This window comes from Columba livia, chromosome 8 (genome assembly GCF_036013475.1).
Source record: "Columba livia isolate bColLiv1 breed racing homer chromosome 8, bColLiv1.pat.W.v2, whole genome shotgun sequence".
NCBI classification, from domain to species: domain Eukaryota; kingdom Metazoa; phylum Chordata; class Aves; order Columbiformes; family Columbidae; genus Columba; species Columba livia.
In genome coordinates, this window is record NC_088609.1 from 26,063,510 (window position 1) to 26,084,227 (window position 20,718).

The 20,718-nt window shown below is 38.7% G+C and overlaps 1 protein-coding gene across 49 annotated transcripts in view; it reads left to right on the forward strand.

Moving 5' to 3' along the window:
• LOC135580042 (uncharacterized) overlaps positions 1-20,718 on the forward strand; it is a 494,152-nt gene that overhangs the window by 310,120 nt on the left and 163,314 nt on the right. For all 49 annotated transcript variants that reach the window (XM_065071243.1, XM_065071198.1, XM_065071196.1 and 46 more), the window contains one exon: positions 13,906-13,953. The gene's annotated coding sequence lies outside the window, so the exon portion shown is untranslated. The remainder of the gene's footprint in view (positions 1-13,905; positions 13,954-20,718) is intronic.

Here is a 20,718-nt window from a genome sequence, read left to right on the forward strand (position 1 = left end):
CCTGGAATGAATGTTCCTGGCTTTAAAAAAGAAGGAAAAAAAAAAAAAAAAAGGGTCTATCACCTGTTTGGGAGTGAGTGAAAATAAAAGTGTTGAGATTTGCAGTATTTAAAAGAAAACATGCCTTAGCCAAAAATAAAAACAACGCCAAACCAGAAACATCATCTGGCTTTTCAAGTTCTCTCTTATCTCTTACAGCGTCTTTTTGGTGAATAAATTGTTAAACTTCCTTATATGTTTTTATGACCTGAAATCTTTCAGATGCTGTGGATAATCTATATTAGTGGGATGAAGTTTCTTCCTCTGAACACTTTCACTGGACAGATTGCACATATGCTTTAGCATTACCAAAGGCCAGGTGAATCCTGAAGAGCTGTAAGCAAGGATAACTCAACCTCTGAAGGTTATCCTGAGGTTTAAGCTACATGAAAATTACACTTGTTGGAAATACCTGCTGTTTAGAGGAAGGAGTGCTTTTTTTTCTTGCACATAATTTTAAAACCACAGTTTCAAAGGTATACTTAATAGACTTCTCTTTGTGTACGAAAAACCTTTGCCCCTTGATACACAGTGGCACAGTGGTTGCTCCAGATAGCTAACATTTGCATGCATAGGCAGTAGATTCTGTCATTTATGCATGTAGATAATAGAATTTACATGCACAAAACTCATTTGGACTCGGCCTCAGAACAGATTGGGAGGACAGGTATTTAAGATTTGAGGGACAGATGCACAGTAGGGGACTGCTGAGGTAAATGATGGTTGAGTCTGGAATATTGAAATAGGGATGCTAAAGAAAGGATGAAGACAGTGATCATCTGTGTTTGAGTTGTACTGAAAGCAAAAGGAGTTTAAATACAAAGAGCAAGCAAGAATTATATCAAAGGTCACCTTTCATTGTGAAGAGAACTCTAACTTGAAACAAGAAATTTTCTTTTCTGAAATATGTTTTTGCCCTACAGTCTCTGTCCAGTGATGGCCTTTAATCTATCTTTCATGAAACTTCAGCCAGAGCCTAGTACTTCATGTCACTGATACCAAGTCATTTAGCAGACTGTAGATATTTAAGTGTCAGTCCTTCAACTTAGGTGAGTTTTTCAGACTCACTGAAGTAAATGTAGTGATGTTGGTTTTGTGCCATCTGAGAAAATGTGCTTGAATATTTAGATTTTTTCAAAATTACTTCTATTTGTAGAGTATCCCTCTATTTGATCTTGGTCAGCCAAGAATAACATTCTAATTTTGAAGTTCAGGGACATCTTTTACAGTGTAAGAGGAAATTGGTATCCAGATCTAAATGTTGCCATTTGGGACCCTAACTAACAAAGCTTGTTGCCCACACCAGGGCCACACCACACAGGAATGTATCATCTGAAATGGGACTATGAAAAGCCTTTTACATTTCAGTATCATGGTGGTCACTCAGTCTGGTCCAGACCCACTCTTTGCTTCAAGAAGATCTGGCTGAATGAGTCCCATTGGACTCAATAGCATCTTAGTTTCTGAGCGAGGAGAAAACTCCTGTGACTCTGTTTTGGTGCGCTGAATGCGTAATATCAAGGCCTCTGCAGCAATGCACTTAAACACAACTGGGTGAAATATGGAGAGAACAGAAGTCTTAATTTAGAATTTCTCAGGTTTTCAGATTATGTTATATAGCATCAGATTGTTCTGTGAAAGCTGAGGCCACGGGAGTCCCATTACGGTTCCTGGGCTAAATCCTTGGGTGATGTAAATTGGTGTAGTGCTACCAGAGTAAGTGGAACTGTGTTGATTTCAGTAGCTCGGGATTTAGCACACTAGGTCTGAGATAGCTATAAAACCTCACTGTGCACTTTGAAAGTTGTACCCTGTAAATGCTTCCGCAGTGCGGTTTTTTATAGTGTCTATAGGACACTCTGTCTCTGTGGCTTAAAAACACTAACTAACCAAGGTCAACTTTCTGTCGTTCTCACACCATAACTGTTAATACTAATAAGTGGTGGTTTAAGTGTGCTGTCTCTTAGTGTGTTCAATTTTTTTTCACTTTTTAGTTTGTCACTCTGAGCTGTTTGCATCTTGGGCCATCTTTATAAGTACACAAACATAAAGGAAATATCACTAGCAGGGACTGCCTCAATGCCATATGTAGTAAAGTATCCTTCTCTGACAATGCATGTGTGTACTTGCACATAAGTGCTAAATACGTATACGCAAGCACACAAAATTAGTGTGCAGTAAGTGTCCTCAAGCACCCACATTCCTTTTTCACTTCAAGTGAACTAATGAAATGACATTTTTGCAAGAAAGCGTTATGTCTCGTAGCATTAGCCATTCCAGTGTCTAGGCTGAACTCCACTGCACCCATTGCCCGTGCCAATGTTTTGGCATTAATGCTTCAGGTTGTTTTACCGACAGTCATTTGAAAGTGTTATGCAACAATTACCTTTTAGGTAGATTCGTTTCTGTGAGGTGAAGAAAACCATTTTAAGTGAGATATAGAAGCAGGCATCCATGTGCTTTTCAACTAGTATACAGCAGCTTGTATTTTGGTAAACATAAAGATAATATAGGAGAATCTTTCTTTTTTTTCAGTTGCACAAACAGTTCAAAAGAGGCTTGTGATCAAATGGCTTCTAGCAATCTTTATTTTAATATTCATGGTCATCTTTGGGGGGAAAAAACACAATTTATTTCCCCTGTTAATCCTTTAGTTGATGTATGTCAAATAAAATGCACTAATGGTTCTGGATGTGAGACAGCATGCCTCTAATAATATTGTATAAGTTTCAACAATACCTTAAGATTGCTTTCTGGGTAGGAAGCTAAACAACCCACCTACATCTGTTTGCTTACTGTGTGTAGCTAGTGGATGCAGTGTATGTTTTTCTTCATTAAGTGTTTAATTTTTGAACTTGTCCTTAGTAAGAATGTGGAGAAAGAACAGAAATCATTAAAAGATCAAAAGAACTTCATATGAAGGTGTGGACTGTATAGCAAGAGTGACTACAGTTGTTACCCTACTAACTCTTAATGTAAACTAGGATTCTGTAGATAATTGATTTTGCAGCATGCCAGCAAACTGACAAAAGAAAGAAAATCTGGATCAGGGATCAGATTGGATTCACTTAAAAAAACACCTCACTTAATGAGAGTACTGAAACCATTTTGTTTGTTCTGGGCAGAATTAACTGTTTGATGTCAGGTGCTGTTAAAGGAAAGAAACGGATTTAAAGAGTAGGTTGATGAACAAATAATGGTCCTGTGTTCAGAGTTCCCAGCTGAGATGTGAAGGCACTGAGTGCAGGTCACTGATCTGTGTGTGTGTCCTGCTGCACAAGTCCTGTGTCTCCGAGGCCACGTGTCCTGCAGCGGTGAAACGCTGGCTGCAGTCTGTGTGTGTGCCCCTGCCAGCACTGCTTGCTTGGTGATGGCATTGCCATGAACCTCTAGGCACTGAAATGATCCGAGTTAAAGGAGACCGCTTTTACTGGGGTTGGGGTGAGTTTGCTTCTCTTTTTAACCCAATTCCTGTGACTTGGTTGACAGTGCAGACCTGCAAAATGAAGAACAGGTACAAGTTACTGTATCGGTAATTAGTACTCTTTTCATAGAGATTCTACCAGAATAGGAATTCGAAGCACCTTCTCCTGGAAGCAGGTTGTTATCAGGCGCTTGGTACATTCCCTTGAGAGGCTGCACGCTCTGGTTCAGATTTCAGCTACGAATTAGGCTGTGAGTAGATTTGAACTTGAGTGTCTTGAGAGAAACCAAGGGGAACAATAGCAGCTTCACACTGTGTCATGCCTCAGCTCCAGTGAGTAATGCTAAATTGCTTGCATTGTCACAACCACGCGCTTCCCCTGGTGATCTTAATGGGTTCCTGCAGATCCGGTGGGAATCACAGCACTGGCTGCATGCGTTTTTTAAGATTGTTTCAAGATATCATGGAATACATCCAGAACCCAGAGTGATATTTTCTTTGGGGCCCCAGACCACAGAATGTTTAATTACTGATGCAATTACTAAAAATAGCCATAGGAAAAGGCACAGTTTAATCTTTTAGAGAAATGGTTGGGGAATGGGCATTAGGGCAACTTAGGACGAACATAATTTCCCTATAGGTTAGTATCTATATAATTATAGTAAAATTCTAAAAACGGATTGCCTGCCATTTTGTATTCAGACAGTGGGTACATTGTATCCTTACTAAACCAGCGTTGCTGTTCCTAACTTCTTGTATATTTTTCTTAGCTCTTTCATTTCATACGCTAATCTTCACCTGACTTGTAAAGTTTTGATTGGGTGTTTGGTGCCAGTTTCAGAGGTGATGTGTAATTTGGATTTCCTTGCATTTGCTCAGAAATAACTGAAGAAATGGAAGTAGCCCTAGTGAACTTGTAACATGAATTCACAGCTCTAAAAGTTTTTTGAGAACCTGGTAAATTCAAACTGCAACTGAAAAGCACTGTGTATCCCCAGGCAGCCGTAATTTGCATGATCAGCACTTACTCAGCAGAGTACCCTAGGTATTGGAGACCTTGGTATATTTAATGGGTCACATTTAACTGTCCTTGAACAATTTTGCCTATGTATTAAACATAAACAAGCATTTTGTCATATTCAGCAGCACTGTTTCTCTTTTCTCCACATTTTCTTTGATACAGGGTCATTTTTCTATAGGAAATTTTAGAGGGCCACAGTGAATATGTTGTACCACTTCCCTCCCACAGTCTAGTTTCAGAATTCTGCACTTCTGTAGTTTCATTTTCCTTGTTGTTTGTGTTTGTTGTTATTGTTTTCCTGAGAGTTGGTTAATTCCATCTGAGCAAAAACTAAAATTAAAAAGGTTGGTTTTCATAGCTGAGGATTGCGGAACAAATTACACAGCACCTTTAGTTTTCTAAATAGCCTTTGGAGAATGTTCATCTCTTGTCATGTAAATGGACTGTCATGTAAATCCACTACCCATGGATCAAGCTCTCTGTCAGTAACTGGAAACTAGATGCAAGAGACCACTGTTTTTCAGAAGCTACAGAAGGAAACCAGTAGCAAAGTTCAAATGTAAATAAAGATGCCAGGAAAAAATTATTTTCTCTTTCACAATAATTTCCAAACACGTCCTTCTTTAACATATTGGTGTTTTCCTGTGATATGTTAAATAAAAGGTTTTTCCTTTATGTTACAGGAGATACCTTTCTGCTCATTAAAGTTTTTTTCTTTTTCGGTAGCATCCAGGAAACCTTTCTCAAAAGCTAGTGAGTGGTTTTACACCCTGAATAGTTTTGAAGAGAGCTCCATGAAGTCTCTGTATCCTATGCCAAGATGTAAGACATGCATTCAGTGTAGCAAACGAAGAGGAAGAAAGTGAGGAAGAAAACTTTTAACAGTTAATTTACACAAAGAAAGCTTTAAAAAGGGTTGGTTTCAAGCATGCTACTGTCTTTCATGTAATTAGCTTGCTCTTAAAACTACCATACAATGACGTCTGAAAGAAAGGGACTATAATTAATTTCTATTTGCTGTGCACCTCTGTTTCAAATATTTGTAAGTCTAAAGTCCTGCATATGCAAAATACCTCTATTTAGATAATCCATTTCCAAAATCCCGTATATTGTGAAAGCTTGGAAGTCAAAATTGATCATTACTTTCTGTGAAATATGGGGTGATATGTCAGCAAAAGAACAAAGTTTGTTCAGGATTATTTGAAATTTGGCTCATTCACTGTGAAAATCTAAACATGTTAAAAGGTTCAGTCCTAGGGGAACTGAACACTCCTAATATATACAGGACCTAAAGAACTCACAGGATAAAACCTTGAATTTCAGTGGCTGAGTATGAAATAGCTTTTAATTTTTTTTTTTTTAGTGTTCATTCTTAATAGTAAGTCTTTTTTTTTTTTAAAAAAAAAAAAAAAGAAAAGCCTTTACATTATTCACATACTTGAATAGAGAGTTCACAGGACACTTTTACTGACAGATTGTCTTTAGGACTCTTTTCAATACATTACCTCCACAGTATTCTTAAATTTGACTGCCTTGAAACAGTCAAATAAGTTGGATAACTCCCTTCAATGTGTTTTCAATTGTGGATCATGGCACTTTCATCCAACAATTTTGAGGAGATAATTTCTAATTACAATAATAAGAACCACATGGGCAATGATTGATGCAAACCTGATGTGTTCTCTTACTTTATTAATCTTTTTAATTAGAGGCAAAATAATGCTTTATCTGTTGAGAAGGAGAAGAGATGGGTTGTGATGTTCTGCTGCACTTTTGTGACTTAAAAAATGTGATTGCTCATTAGAAGTGTGTGTTTATCTGGCTACAAAAGGTGAGAGCAGCTTGCACAGTGTTTTCTCCTCTGACTTTGCTTACCTTTAGCTCTGTATGGTACTCCATATGGCACCATACTGTTAAGGTTACGATACTCTTCTATTAGTTTTACTTTAGTTCTACAAGCTTCTTGTAAGCATAGTTTACAAACTCAATTAGAAGGCGAGGACAGGAGAGATGGTTTAACACCACCAGATGTCAGAGCGGTTGCTCGCCAAAGAGTAGGTTGGATGAGATGTTGAGAGAGACCTATGAGGTGTCTTGTTCTTTAACTCTCCTTAGCTTTCAGAATTGAGAGAGCTTAGCTCTGTGGCTATGGTTTGAAGCAGTTGTAGTTTAGGATGGTGTGTAAGACACACATGCTAATACAGGTCTTTGAAACAGATACTGTGAATATTTTATCTGAACTTGTTTAATGGATTCACTTGGCTTGAGCATACAGAAGGTTAGATTCGGTTTCCTCTGTGGCTGAGATACTTTGCAAACTTACAGCTAAGGCTTAGGTTTCACACACTTATTTGGAGTTTTTTGTCTTGCAAGCACTCTGAGTAGGATTAATGGCCATGGTAGAAAAACAGCACAGAGGCTTTTTCCACTTACTATTGTTGTGATTTATTTTTTCATATTATACAGTGTCAATAGTGTACCAAGTGAGTTACTAACAAGTAAAGGCAAGGTCTCTGCTCTAGAAGGGTCATATTCTAACTAAAAATATGACATCTGAGGGCTCTATAGAGAGGCATGAAGGCAGTGAAATTTCTGGGCAGGAAGGGAACACAGAAAACTTATGTGCATAAGACGTCAAAGGCAAAGCCAGTTTGTGATACCTGGATTTTGCGATTCAGATGAGAAACCTGTGAATTAACCTATATCAGTATAGGAATTATTGGAACTTTACAAACTGTTCTGCAAACTAACAAGGAAAGAACAGCACATGCTTTCAGAGACCCGAAGTTGTGTAAGCCTCCTGTGCTGTTTAGCAATAGCATATAAATGACATGGATTCCAGCCAGTGTTGTGGCTTGGTAGTCTGTGCTAGCACATTACGATGCTGACTTTGAGCCTGATCCAAACATCTTTGAAGTCAGTGGAAGACTTGGAGTTGCAGTGAGTGAACTGCAGAGGTATTTTGAGATGCTTTCTTGTGCCAGCCAATTTGGAAGTGTCAGTGGAAACGGAGAACTCGCCTTGAGTTTCCTCTGTCATCTAAAAGGAGGGAAAGGGAATTTTATGTATTATTTATTTATATTTTTTTTAAAGATTCATTTACTGGAAGATCTTTATGCCTGTCACCGTGTGAGAAAATGGACTGGGTTTGGGATAAGGGATGGCAATGGAGGAAGAAGGGCCGTTTGTTGAGTGGAAGTGGGTGTGCACCTCATCATTGATGTGAATGTGTAGTCAGATACAGTCTGCTTTAAAGCCATTTCATACAGCCTTTAAGTAGACCTACTAGCACTCAGTGCCATTCAAACTGTGACCTTGTCTGCACATTCATTCCCTATGATTACTTAGGTGGTGATACTTGCAACAACAGAATTGGAAAAGTTAGCCCAGCCCCACCTCCCCACCCCGCCCCCCCGCAAAAAAAAAAAAAAGGGCTTGCATTGTGCTTACTGCCAAAGTGGTTATTTTAGCCAAGCCCATTCATCCCTCCCTAGGTCTGGACACAGTAACTCTCTAGAACCACTCACTAATGTAAGGAGAGTGGCACGAGGGAGCTGGAGGGCTCAGAAAGCCTGCATTTGTTTCAATCTGTCACACTCAGCATGAGAATGTATGGTGAAAGCATGGAGGGAATATTGCATTTTGGGATTCCTAGAAGGGTGCCCTGGCATATATTCCTACACACATGTTTGTCATATCTAAATTATTGAGCAATTGAATTTAGTAATAATGACCATGAATTAACCATCTGTCAAAGATAAGGAGTGTTTACTTTAACCCTCAGGCTGCCACACGTGCCTTTATATGGTGCCCACAGCATTCCTTTGGTTGCCAAAGTGGAAGTGTGGCAGCAGACCAAAAGTGAATATGGGGGGTGGAGTGGCTGGATACATTCCCTTCTACTTTCTGAGAAATTATTATTCTTTTGCGCATTTGTTTCAGCCAAACTCTAGCAATATCTGAGTTGTTTCTGCAGATTGTTTTGATTTTGAAAAAGAATGACTGCTTTATGCTGCAAATACATTTCAGCTTTAAAGAATCAGTATTGTTTTTAATTATCTTTAATGTTACCTGGGAAGAGATGTACATTGCATAGAAGGCTTAGAGCTGAAAACTATTGACTTTTCTACTTAAATTGTCCTCCATCCTCCACTTCAATCCATCATCTAAATGAGTCAATGTATATCTTTAAAAATGTAGTACATCTCTATCTTCAAAGAGTCCAGAGTAGTTTGGAGATCATTTGCCAAACTTACTTCCTCACTCTGTTCGTCACCCATAAAAATGAGATTAAATCCTTAACATCCAAAGCAAAGCTTATGAAGGAATAAATGTAACAACACATTTAGAAATTGAGCAGGCTAACTGGTGGACATGTATGTGGTGGGATTTTTGTTTTTTTCCTTTTTCCTGCTTGAACTGAAGTTGCCTCCTCACAGCTGTTTTCTAAGATCTGTTCTTCCACAGGTTACTAGCCTCTCTCAGATGTTTCTATAAAGACTAATTAAAAATGGTATTGGTATTCCCATTAATTCCATTTAGAGCACTGACTGGATCATATTATGTGGATGTAACTACTAGACCTGCTTTAGAAAATACGTGGAAATTTTGGGGGGAAAAAATTTCAACAAAGTCTATTCTTTTGTTTGCTCAGACATTGTTGTGGGAGTTTTCACAAATGCATTTGATTTCAGTAGTCTGGGAAGTGGATGTCTGTAGCATGTTGAGAAATACAACTTGCCTCAGGATAGTTTGGTTTGAGGTGTTTGTTTGTTTGTTTTCTTTTGAAAGTGAGCTGCTTTCCCTGCCCCCCTTCTCCTTTTCAGTCCTTTCTGATGGTCTTAAGTTTTCCTAACTTGTCCACTTTGACCTTATAACTTGTAGAAATATCCATATGGAAAACATCAAGATGTTTAATGACTTCCATGATTTCTTTGGGAGGGGAAGAGGGAGCAGGGGAAACAAAGTTCATTCTTTGTACAGTAAGCTCATTGATATACCTGAAGTGATCAGTCTTCTCACCTGTCCATCACAGTAGCTGAATGTAGTCGCAAGGGCTGTGTCCTTGCTGCTTGAGCATTAAGAGCTGATGGTACTGAGGAGAAAGGTTCCTCATCCTTTACCGTGAGCTGTGACATGCTGAGAAGCTGAATGGCTGCTAATAGTTTTACCAGCTTGAAAAGTTCCTGTAAATCTCCTGCACTGTGCATCATCTTTGGGAGAATCATCCACTGTCTGGAGCAGTTTCAAGTCCCTTTTGCACAACTCATGCTGCAGGGCTGAGGATCTAGCCCAAGCAGCTAGCAATGACTTATGGTATTTTCTTGTCCCATAATGAGAGATTGTAAATGTGCTGTCATGGGAATCTTGCGGAGTAGTCTCAGTGGCTATCTAGGACTGTCCTCAGGTTCAGATCAGACTTTTTCCATTTCAACATGGTAACACTGCTTTACTCCTCCCTGAAAAAAAATCCTGAAATTGAAAGAAATATAAGCAACACAAAAATAAATACAGCTTTTCAATATCAGCTGAAATGATCACAGGCTATGTGGTATGTTTTTACGAGATTTCTCCAATTCATTTCCTGAAGAGTCACATTCCATGAGTGGTTAATTTGGGCTGGACTGTGTCTTATATTCCAATAATAGTTCATGCTAACATACAAGTATGTAGCTTTGTCCTGCAAAATATTGTACAATGCAGTCCCTTGAACAGTCTTTATCTTGCAGTATTAGCTTCCCCCTGTATCCCCCCTTGAAACGTAGGTGGTCACCCAAAGTAAACAGAATTCCTTGTACTCCCTCCACATCTGCTATGTGTTATCTGGCACTCACCTCTGACCCTGATATTCATCATAAGAATAAGAATTGCATCCTATTCAGCTGGTTGCATGCACTTTAACTCCAGTGATCACTGGTTGTTGAAACAGTATGTGCTGGGAGCAGAAATTGCTGAGACAGCATCGGGGTGCTCAAACTGGACTGTTCCACTTTCTTGTACACTTTTGGGTAATTAAACAGAATTCTAGGGATAAGCAGGTCAGACTTGGGAACAGACTTTGGTACAGCTTAGGATTATACTTCCTAGTGAATGCAACAAAACAGGTTCAATACTGTCTCCTAAAGAGAAGGATTTTTCAAACAGACTAGTTCTTCTCCCTAGCTGCTGTATCAAATGACATTATGCATCTCTAAAGAGAAATAGTATCCTTCTGTATGGACACAGTAAGTTTGAAAGTTATGTTTGTGTTGCAAACAGCAGTTAGTGATCCTCTTACTTTGGTTTAAATAATACTATCCTTTATGACCTAGTGGTATCATTCAAGGAACGAAGTAGTTTTTGTTGTAATAATTTTAAAATCTGACTCTAAATGTGAGGATACATAGGTTCAGATGAATACAGATCTGATCTCTGTGACCCTGCTAAATGGAACCCATCTGAAATTTGCCTTTTTCACAGGGATGAACAAAATTAGTTTTTGGACACTGTGGAGGAAGAAATAAAACTGCCAATTTGTTCACCAAGGGTGGATTGATTAAGATTTTGGTAACTTCCCAGTTGGAAGTAGAATATTCTTCGTTTACTATAGACTTCCTGCTACTTTCCTGTCTTCTTTCATGGCAGAGATGTGAGGGAGGAACCTTCTGCTAGTCTGCGAATCTTCAATTATGATAATAGCCATGCAGTGCTCGCAGTTAAATAAGGTGGCTTTGGTCTGTAGGATAAACTGCAAAAATCTTACGGGCCTTTAGCTGCCAAGTTTATGTCCTTCTCCCCCCTCCCCATCTGCAATCCTTTTGATTTCCAGAAAAAAGATTTGAGAACCAGCAGTGTTGTGAGACCACTGTGGTTTACCAGCTGCCACTACTGCCCTTTGGTGCTACAAGCAGCCTGAATGATTACTGACAATCAAAACTGAGACCTCCTTGTAACCAGCACTTTTAGGCGATCTCTGTCATCCCAGCAAAAGCTGTTCTTGCACGGGCACTTCTTGTCAGAAGGCCATCATGTGGATTATGAGCATCTAGTAATGCTCAGTGATACATACTGATCATCAGTATGTAAATAGATTTTTTTTTTTTCTTTTAAATTGGTTATGCTTCTTCACTTGCCAAGTTTGTTTCCTTGAGCATGTCTGTATTTATATATAACAAAATTAACAGGGGATGAAATAGGTGCTGAGGATGTTATGTAATTATACGAGAAAAGACATACCAAGTAATGGGCAGAGAAGAAAAATGACGAAGAGCTTATGTGAAGAAATTACATCCCATGTTAGGTTTTTGATTAAGGTCCTCATACTTACTCTGTTGCCAGTGGTCACTGGTGACCTCAAATGCCAAGATGGTTTCATTTCTTGTTTGCATTTAAGTGTGCGTATGTGCATCTGATATATGTTCACATTAGCTGTTCTTTTTTGCCAGCAGATTAAAATATGGGAGACAGGATTCTCATCCAGGAAATCATCTGTTTGAAAAACACTGTAAAGTGAAATGAAAAGGAGCATATGAACTTTAGTGGTACCTAAGTGGTTTTAATTTGTGCATTGTTAAAAATCATGTGGTGTCCTTTGGTGCCCTTTTCATCTTGTTTATTTTAATAAAGAAAACCATTTAGTTTGAAAGGTAGTTCTCAGTATCAGAATTGACTTCTGATCACCATATCACTTCACAATTCTTTATACATCAGGAACACTTGAAAGTTTATGCACATGTTTGTGGGGATTTTTCTTTTCCTCCGGAGAGATTCAATTATTTATGCTAGAATTCTTCTTATTTTGAGTTATTTTTATAATTGAATCAAAACTGTGTAGTCTCATACAGCCCCAAGTTACCTTTGTGATCTGAAAAATCCTCAAAATAGCCAAATAGCATAACTTTGTCACTTGTTTGTCATACCAGTTTTGACAATGGGTCATTTCATAGATGTCTAAAACAATCTTAAGCCACGTTTTATGAATCCAGAACTGTAATCCAATAACAATTTTCTGGCTAAGTGCTTCTCAGTTGCCACTGGGGACTAACTGCATCACTGTTGCTGTTCTTAAAATGAGCTTAAGCTAAAAGGACACAAATTTCATATTTCTTTCCTTATTTTCTTGAGAGTAATCTAAGAAAATGTTTTAAATAATTGCATTCTGGTTTCTTAGGGACATCAGCATAATTGCATTGAGGATACCTTTATTTTTTTATGCGTTTATTTATTAACAAAGTAGTACATTCCATCTGTAAACCAAGTGATTGGTCCAGTGGCACAAAACAATAAAGCCATGAAGCCTCTAGTTCATTAAATTGGAATATAGGGATTGGATTACTAATTTATGTTGGTTTCAATTTCATATTATAAGTTATAGGATTCTAAGATGTAAGGGAAAAATGTTCCCCGTGATGCAGACTACCTACAGTTCCCGCCAGGAAGATTTATATAAGACTCATTGGAGATGAAGGAAGGAGGGGTACTGTAGATGGAGACTGGTGTGGTTCATCTGGTACATTAGTGGGCATGTCACAGAAGTATTTTACTATCCTCATGGTGATTTTTTTTTTCTTTTAGCAATATTTGATTGCAATAATCCTTGTTGCAACTGAGTGTCCATTATCTCTCAACCTGTTACTTGTGCACCTCTCAGAGTCTGGCGCACTCTCTCAGTAGTTGAACACTATTTCAGGCTTGGAGAGTGGCTGCAGTTCTGATGAGAACCTTCTCTGTCTTGCAGAGTTTCAGAGTTTTCAAGAAATAGTGTTCTGCCTTTAGTAGTTACTTGGACCTTATTATTAGCATTTTGTTGAATCTTATCTAAACTTCATTGAATGAGAGTAAACTAATTCTTACACTTTTTTGTAAGAATCAGGCTTTCTATTGCAAGGTCTGCCATGTGGGTGCATTTGGATGTATAAATTGGATTTGATAATTGTATTCTCAAAAGCTGGTTTATGAATGGCAGTCCTGCCTTTGCAGCTCATGCTTTTGCTGCAAAAACTCATGACACTTGGAGTGCATTATCTCACCAAAGCTGAGTGCGTTTCCCTTGAGGCAATGGCTAACCACCGTAAACCGTGATTGTTTCCAAAGGCTCAGGGAGGCCCAAGGGTCCTGAGCTCTGGTTTATGCTGATTTTCCATAATGTATTTGAAGCTTATCTTTCTATACCTTATTGACTCAGAGTATATAAGAGCTTGCATAATATGAAAACTGTAAGTGGAAGAAAGGTACCAATTATCAAATACGAACCAGATTTTAGGGTGATAAGACATTCACTTTCATTACAGAACTGGCCTTACTATTCCTTAATCCTGCCAAGGGGGTGATAGTAGGAGGTTTTAGGTGTACCTGGCTGGACAAGATAATCTTTAAATAAGTTTAATACTAACTGTCTGTTTCGTTGTTTGTGTTTTGTTGTTTGTGTTGGTTTTTTTCCTAGTTTTCTCAAATGGGAGATAATCTGACATGCAAAGTACTTGCAGCACAGGTAAGTCACACAACTGATACTTTTTTTTTTTTTTTTTTTTTTTTTTGACAAAAGTAGTGAATTTATTGATGTGAAATTGACAGTCTGAAGATCAGGAAAGTAAGGTCTATGTAGTACTCTTGAAGTACTTGCAAAATGGCAGGTACAGGGTTGGAGTCATTCTAATGCTGGCAAACCTCTTCCAAGGCATAAAACCATATTGGAGAAATAAGTAATTTTTCCATATTAGCGTTCTTGAAGCACAGTCTTCAAGGTCTGTAAGTCATCCTCATGTGCCAGATAGAGTTCAACCTGTTTTTTCATCAGCTACAGTTTTGTGTGTGAATTTTCTTCTCTCTCGTGTGGATGTGTACACCACTGCCTTCCCAGTCAGCTGTCTCCTCCTAGAGAGAAGCATAAAAGATGTTCTCCTCCCTTGCCTTCAGAACAAATAAGAGGATTAATTTACTCTGTTATTTTAAAGGGGGTATTCCTCTAATTTGGGAGTAATGAGATTAATTACTTAAAAAGTAAAGGAAGGAGCTTGTGTTTCTCTTTATTGTATAACAGATACTATTTTTTCTGAAGCAAGTTACAGAATTGTATACTTCAGAGATGTGTCTGTGAATAAATAAGTAACTGATCATATTAGAAGTTTGAGTTTATATGAAACAACATAAGTGAGTTAATAATATGGCTTGAGATTTTTCTCTAACTCTCACTGATTCTTGCCAGCAGCATGTATCAGATTAGGAGTATTTTGCCATCAGAATAAACTACAAAAAATTTGTGCTGGACCCTGTGCTCCAGGGAGCCTCTACTAACCAGTCAGAGGCAGCCAGCCTGGGAGGACACTGTTGTGAGCTACTTATAATTATGTATATTAATCCTCTCATGAGTGTCACGGGCAAACCACAGCTCCCATTATCTCTTCCTTTTCCTCACATCATCCTTCTTGTCCGACCAATTTCTAACTCTCTCCATTGCCCCTTTGAAGTGGGTTTGCTCTTTTCAGCTCCAGCACAGGCGTTTCTGTATATGCAGCTCCCAGCTGCGTTCCACAGGCCTATATTCCAGATGCCTGTGAGAACCAAACAAAGCATTACTGTCTATAGCACAAAGTATATGGGAATACATCTGGAAGAGGGAAATATCAGCTGTCTGATAACAAGGAGGCCACTGTGGATGAAGAACTATTGTAAGGAATTGTGGCAAGAGGAGAAATAAACTGCCTATTTTAGGTTACTTTTTTTTTCCCTGTGCCCTAACAAACTAGGAGTTTTAAGCCTACTGCTGGGACATTAGTTATTTCTTGTCTGAGGATTTTGTATTTGGTATTGTACTACAGTATTGTGGGCAGATTGTAAAGGGGCTCAACATTGTGGATTCAGTTTTGTAACCACATGAGCGGACTCCCTGCCTTCCCACATATTTTGCTTTGGGATCATATGTTCTTTAAGAGGGATCTGTTGGTGACAGGGTGGATGTCAGTTTTCCCAGATGAGATTCAGGATGGGAGACTCAGTTCCTCAAGTAGATGAGATCTGTGTGCCTTTGCTGTCCCTCAGCCTGCCTGTGTACTGTTTACTCTTCCCTTAGGCCATGTACGCAGTGTGAAACCCCAAATCTCTGAGGGAGATGGGGTGTTTGTCTCTCAAACAGGGCATCAGGTTTCAGGGCATCAGAATCAGGTGACTGGACTTAGCATCAAAATACAGGTGAAGCACATAAAATAATAATAGTGACAGCTAAGAACAAAAAATGGAAGTATAGAGAGGATATTGCAAGCATTACTTTAGAATGAGGGTAAAATAAGTTTCCAGACTCAGTTATGTGCTTAAGAAGGATATTTTAAAAGTTAACTTGATATACACAAGAACAATTCTTAAAAAATTGAAAGAACAAAGTCATTTGTGCCGTAGCACATCTAACATAGATTGTTTCAGCACACCTAAAGCAGGTTGTGTCCTCTTTCATGTTGAGAGTGACGTAATACTCTGTTTGTTTGTTTTTTTGTGTTTTTTGTTTATTTTTTTGTTTATTTTTTGTTCTTGTGTCGTTGTTGTTTTGTTTTTGTTGTTTTTTTTTCCTGATAATCTTAAACATAAAACACTGTTCTGCACACTTGTTTTTTTATAAAGTCTGGATTTTGAAGGGATGCGAAGCACTGGATGTCCTTTTTTCTGTGTTGGTATTGGGGAGTTACAGTTCTAATTTTAGCTTCAGCCCCTAATAAACCATATCAGTGTAAAGTTGTTCAGCCAAAAAGCAAACATTACGTTTGTACTATTTAAGCAAATTGGACAAGTGGCAGTAATGTAACCAATAGCAGTTTTCTCTCACTCACATTTTTCAAAACACGTTTGATGGCTTCCATGTTATAGTCAGGAAATGCAGCCCTCTTGTTCTGTAATTTCTATTAAATGCCACAGCTTTTAAGTAACTGGCAGTATGCTTTCTTTCTATTCACCAAGCAGTTTACTAATTCAGATAACTCCACAATCATCAAAGGATCCTTCTTTGGTTGCACCATAATCATTCTGACAGATCCAGGTAGAGTATTTGGCAGGGATAGCTCAAGGGTTCATTCTTTTCAGAATGTTTACTTTACCTGACATATCTTTCCTAGGTGCCATAGTGATTAGTCATCTCTATGTTATTTAAGGGAAGCTAAGGAATACTATTCTCTCCATATAAGAAACAGCTAAGAGGGTGTATAATAAAAATAAAACAATAATACAAAAACCCTCAGCACTGGAGAAAACAGGCTAGGAGAGAATTAAATAAGTTGCATGGCAAGCAAAACGCTGTGTGGAGCAGTTCATGCATGTGAATTCCAGGTAGGGCAGAAAATACTGACTGCCACTGAGATTGTCTGAAAATTCTCACTTGTAAAGTACTGTTAACAAGATATTTTTAAAATTTATTTTTAATCTCCATAGACTTTAACTGGTTGTGTTCATATTTTCCATGTTGGCCTTCCTCCTGGGGCAAAGTGTTTGGAATGACTATTATCAAAATGGTTTGGCTGTTTCTGGAAAGGAAGTGAATGTGTATTGCTCTGTATAAAATTTCAAGCACTTTTCCCTCCACTGAATTGAATCTTTCTTTTGTTACTTCAAAATACCATCAAAATCTACTGTCAAAGTGTGATCTTCTGTCCTTGAAGTACTGGTTTTTGTTGAGAAAGATGCTATTGTTGCTTTATTCCATAAGCTGAAATGATAGAGGTCTGTACAGTGACTTTAAATATTGCCAGTGATGCTAGTGAGCCATGGGCTCATCAGTAGGATTCCGTGCTGTGGCATTTGTGGAGAGCTGGACAGCTCTGAATTTTTAGAAACCTGGTAATTTGCAAATGGAGATTGTGAGCTGGGAGTTTAAAATCAGGGTGAAATCTGCTGGATAAAGCATGGACAGCATTCACTCAATGAGCAGTTCAAGTATTTTGTTTAAATATTTCAAATGTAGTATTTTGGGTTTTTTTCCCTTCTGATAAATGTGTGCCTTCAGGCCCTTTTTATTGCATGCTTTTCAAAACTTGCTCCAGAGACAGAATTATTAATTTCCTCTTAGGTTTCTGTATAGCAGTCAACACTACAGTGCTTCACAAACCATTAATGAAGTTATTTTCACAACACCCCAGTGAAATGAGGAGGAATTATTGTCCTCATTTGACAGATGGAGACTGGGACACAGTCATTCAAGGTTGAAAGTATCTACTAATTTGGGAACCCAGGCTGAGACATCCTGCTCCAATCTTCTTTAAAATATTTAACATTGGATAGTAAGCTGAAAGCTGTATTTGTGAGTCATGAGCACTTTGACCAAGGTAGACCCCAGGTTTTATGCCAGGTTTAAAGTCAGGCACTGAGCATGTGAGGAACATACAATTGATAGATGACCTTGTGTGAAAAACTTAAGTTTTAAGAAACTTGTCCTGTATCTCCAAGTCTGTCTTGTGACAAAAGCAGGTGTAGACTCCAAACTCTTCAGGGCAACTTTTAAACTACCTTAAGTAGGAGATTGTGGTTGAGGGTTGGGGGTTTTTGTGTGTTTTGTTGTTGTTGTTTGGTTTGGTTTGGTTGTTCGTTGTTTTTTCTTGCATTCCTCACTCATTACATAGCTCTGAACCTGGGCAATGGTGATGCATGGGCAGCCCTTCTCATCCTCAGGCAGCCGCCTCTTGCCCTGCACTGGTGCGTCCCACAGACAGCACATGCCATGCACTGCTTGAGGCAGTGACCTTGTTGAAAACTCAATTTGTGATTATATAACTAAGTTGTATGATGATGCATTTAGCAAATGCCAAACTCTTGTCCCGTCTTTGGTCACAAACAACCAAACTCTGAGGCGTATCAATGAAGAGACCTACAGAGGACTAATGAGATGGCGAGTATACTGGCGTAAAGTGGCTCTACATGTGTTTGTGTAGTCAACGATAGTTTGGATAGTAATGGTTACTGCTTAATTGTACTGATTTCCTCCCATTCCCCATCTCTTGTCCCTTGTTTTGTACCTAGATCTCAAACATTATAAGGTAGGAACTACAATGTTGTGCTTGTACAGAACTTAGTACAGTATAGTCTTGGTCAATGGACTTTAGCTGCTCTGGTAGAGTCCCTCTTCATTCACATTATTCATGTTGTCATCTGAAAAAAAGGAGTCTCTCAGCTACTTAATTGAAATACTTGCTGCATCAACTGTCCTCTGTTGGCCTCGGAGGTGGTGATCCCTGACAGTTTGCTATGTGTTTTGCCCACCTAGAATGTTGTAGGGTGAACTGCAATTTGTTCACTAACTTTTGTTTCTCTTAAGTGAATTTAATGTGTTTTATACTTTTCAATTTACTAAAGTGCTAGTAGTTTATTAAAACAGAACATTGAATTGACCTGTATACCTGTATCACAGGACTGTTGTGAAAATTAATAATTAGATAATGTTTGCAAAGCACTTTTTATAAGTGAAAAGTGCTATAAAGTGCTAAGTATTATTATTGCAGCATGATAGAGATCAACAAAATGCAAGTGAATTAGCTCTAGGTTTAATCCTTATAAGGCAAAGCATACCAGGGGCAAAATAACATTACAGTTATTTTTCTTACATCCAGCACTTCATTAAGTACCACGTAGGGTTGTATAACTCTGTGAGAGTCTAACTTAGTAAAGTTTATAATCATAGCAGGAAAAGTTCTCACGGGTTTTGCAGGCAAGACTTGTATGTACAGCCTTTGAGGTCACGCAGAGTTCCTGCAGCTCTGCACTGTTAGTGCCTCCAGTTGTATGTAGGAACATCACTGCCCACTTCGGCTCTCTCCAAGTTAACCCCATAAGCAGGAATGCCTCTGTCTAGGTTAGATAGTACTGTCACTAAGTACAGGCCTTCACTGCAGGGGAAGTGGCATGGTGTCATTGAATGAATACAGACATCTATACATCTATATCTTCTCAGGATTTTACTGTGCTTTCTCTCACCAGCAATTTTCCACAGACTTGGTTACTCCTTAATCTCTGCTTTTCCTCAAAATTTTTACTGAAGACGTGAGGAAAGACACACCCCAGCAAATCCATTGCTTTTCTTTTGGCCCCAGTTGAGTCTTTGATGGTTTTGAGAAAGTCAGTCGGCACTTTCTTTCCCCTTTAATTCTCACATCTTCCTTATTTTGCTTCAGGTGGCCTATTGCTACTGCTACAATCATTGCTTTTTCCTGAGGGTGCCATAAACACAGAGTATTTTCTCAAGTCCAATTCTGGCACTGCTTGTTTTCTTCCTCCTTCTCTGTAAGGCAGTCTTGAGCCAAAACTTTGAAAGATAGCATTAGTTACTTGGTATAGCTACCTGCTGTTTTCTGAAAAAGAGGAATGTGGAGCAGTCTGCCCAAAAAAGTGATTTGCCAAAATTTGGAAGATTGTCCATTAAGAAATATTACATGCCTCTTTCAATTGGATTTAACTTCTGTTAGGCTGTTTGAGATATATATATATATATATATATATATACACACACACTTTTTTTTTCTTTTTGGTGGGGCTGGCATGTTTCTTGTTTGTTTGTTTTCTCCCTTCCGTCCTGTAGGAACTGTCGATAGACAGCCTCTTAAATCCTGGCTGCTAGTATGTGGACTGACTCTACAATTCTATCTTAATTTTATACTAGCCACCCTATTCTGACTGAAGCATTCCTCTGCCTTATCTTAAAAAAAAAAAAAAAAAAGTACACCAAGGTACCATGTCATCCACTACAGTTGATATCCAAACTACTGTGGTAGTTTAGTGCATTTGTTTGCTTCTGAAATGTGCAAAATGTGTGTTAAAATGTTGAGGTTTACATGGTGAGTGCTAAAGAGAAAACCAGTTACTCTGAGCACCAGGTGCATGAGATTCAGGGGAACAATTCCTGAATACGTCAGACAGGTGTCAGTCAGGATCTAATTGCAGCTCATAGAGCAAACCTGCAAAACACCTGTGCTTGGAAAGACCTGCATCTTACAGAGCTCACAAGATCATGGCTTCTTATCCACATTGTCTTTAGACATCCTCAACATGTCCTGCTTCAGGCAGTCTCAGGAAGGTGAGATTGGGGTCCTCTGCAGAAAGGACTCCTTCGGTCTTCATGTCCCGTTCCTGACTGTGGCACATACAGGGCCATGTGGGCTAGAACAAATGAAGGCTGGAGAGAACCACAGCCCTGTGACCTGCCCTGGTCCACACACACATTCCTGTGTGCAGGGGGGTATAGCTGAGGTTTCCCTGTGGGACTTGCCCATGGGACAGCTGTGTTTGCCCT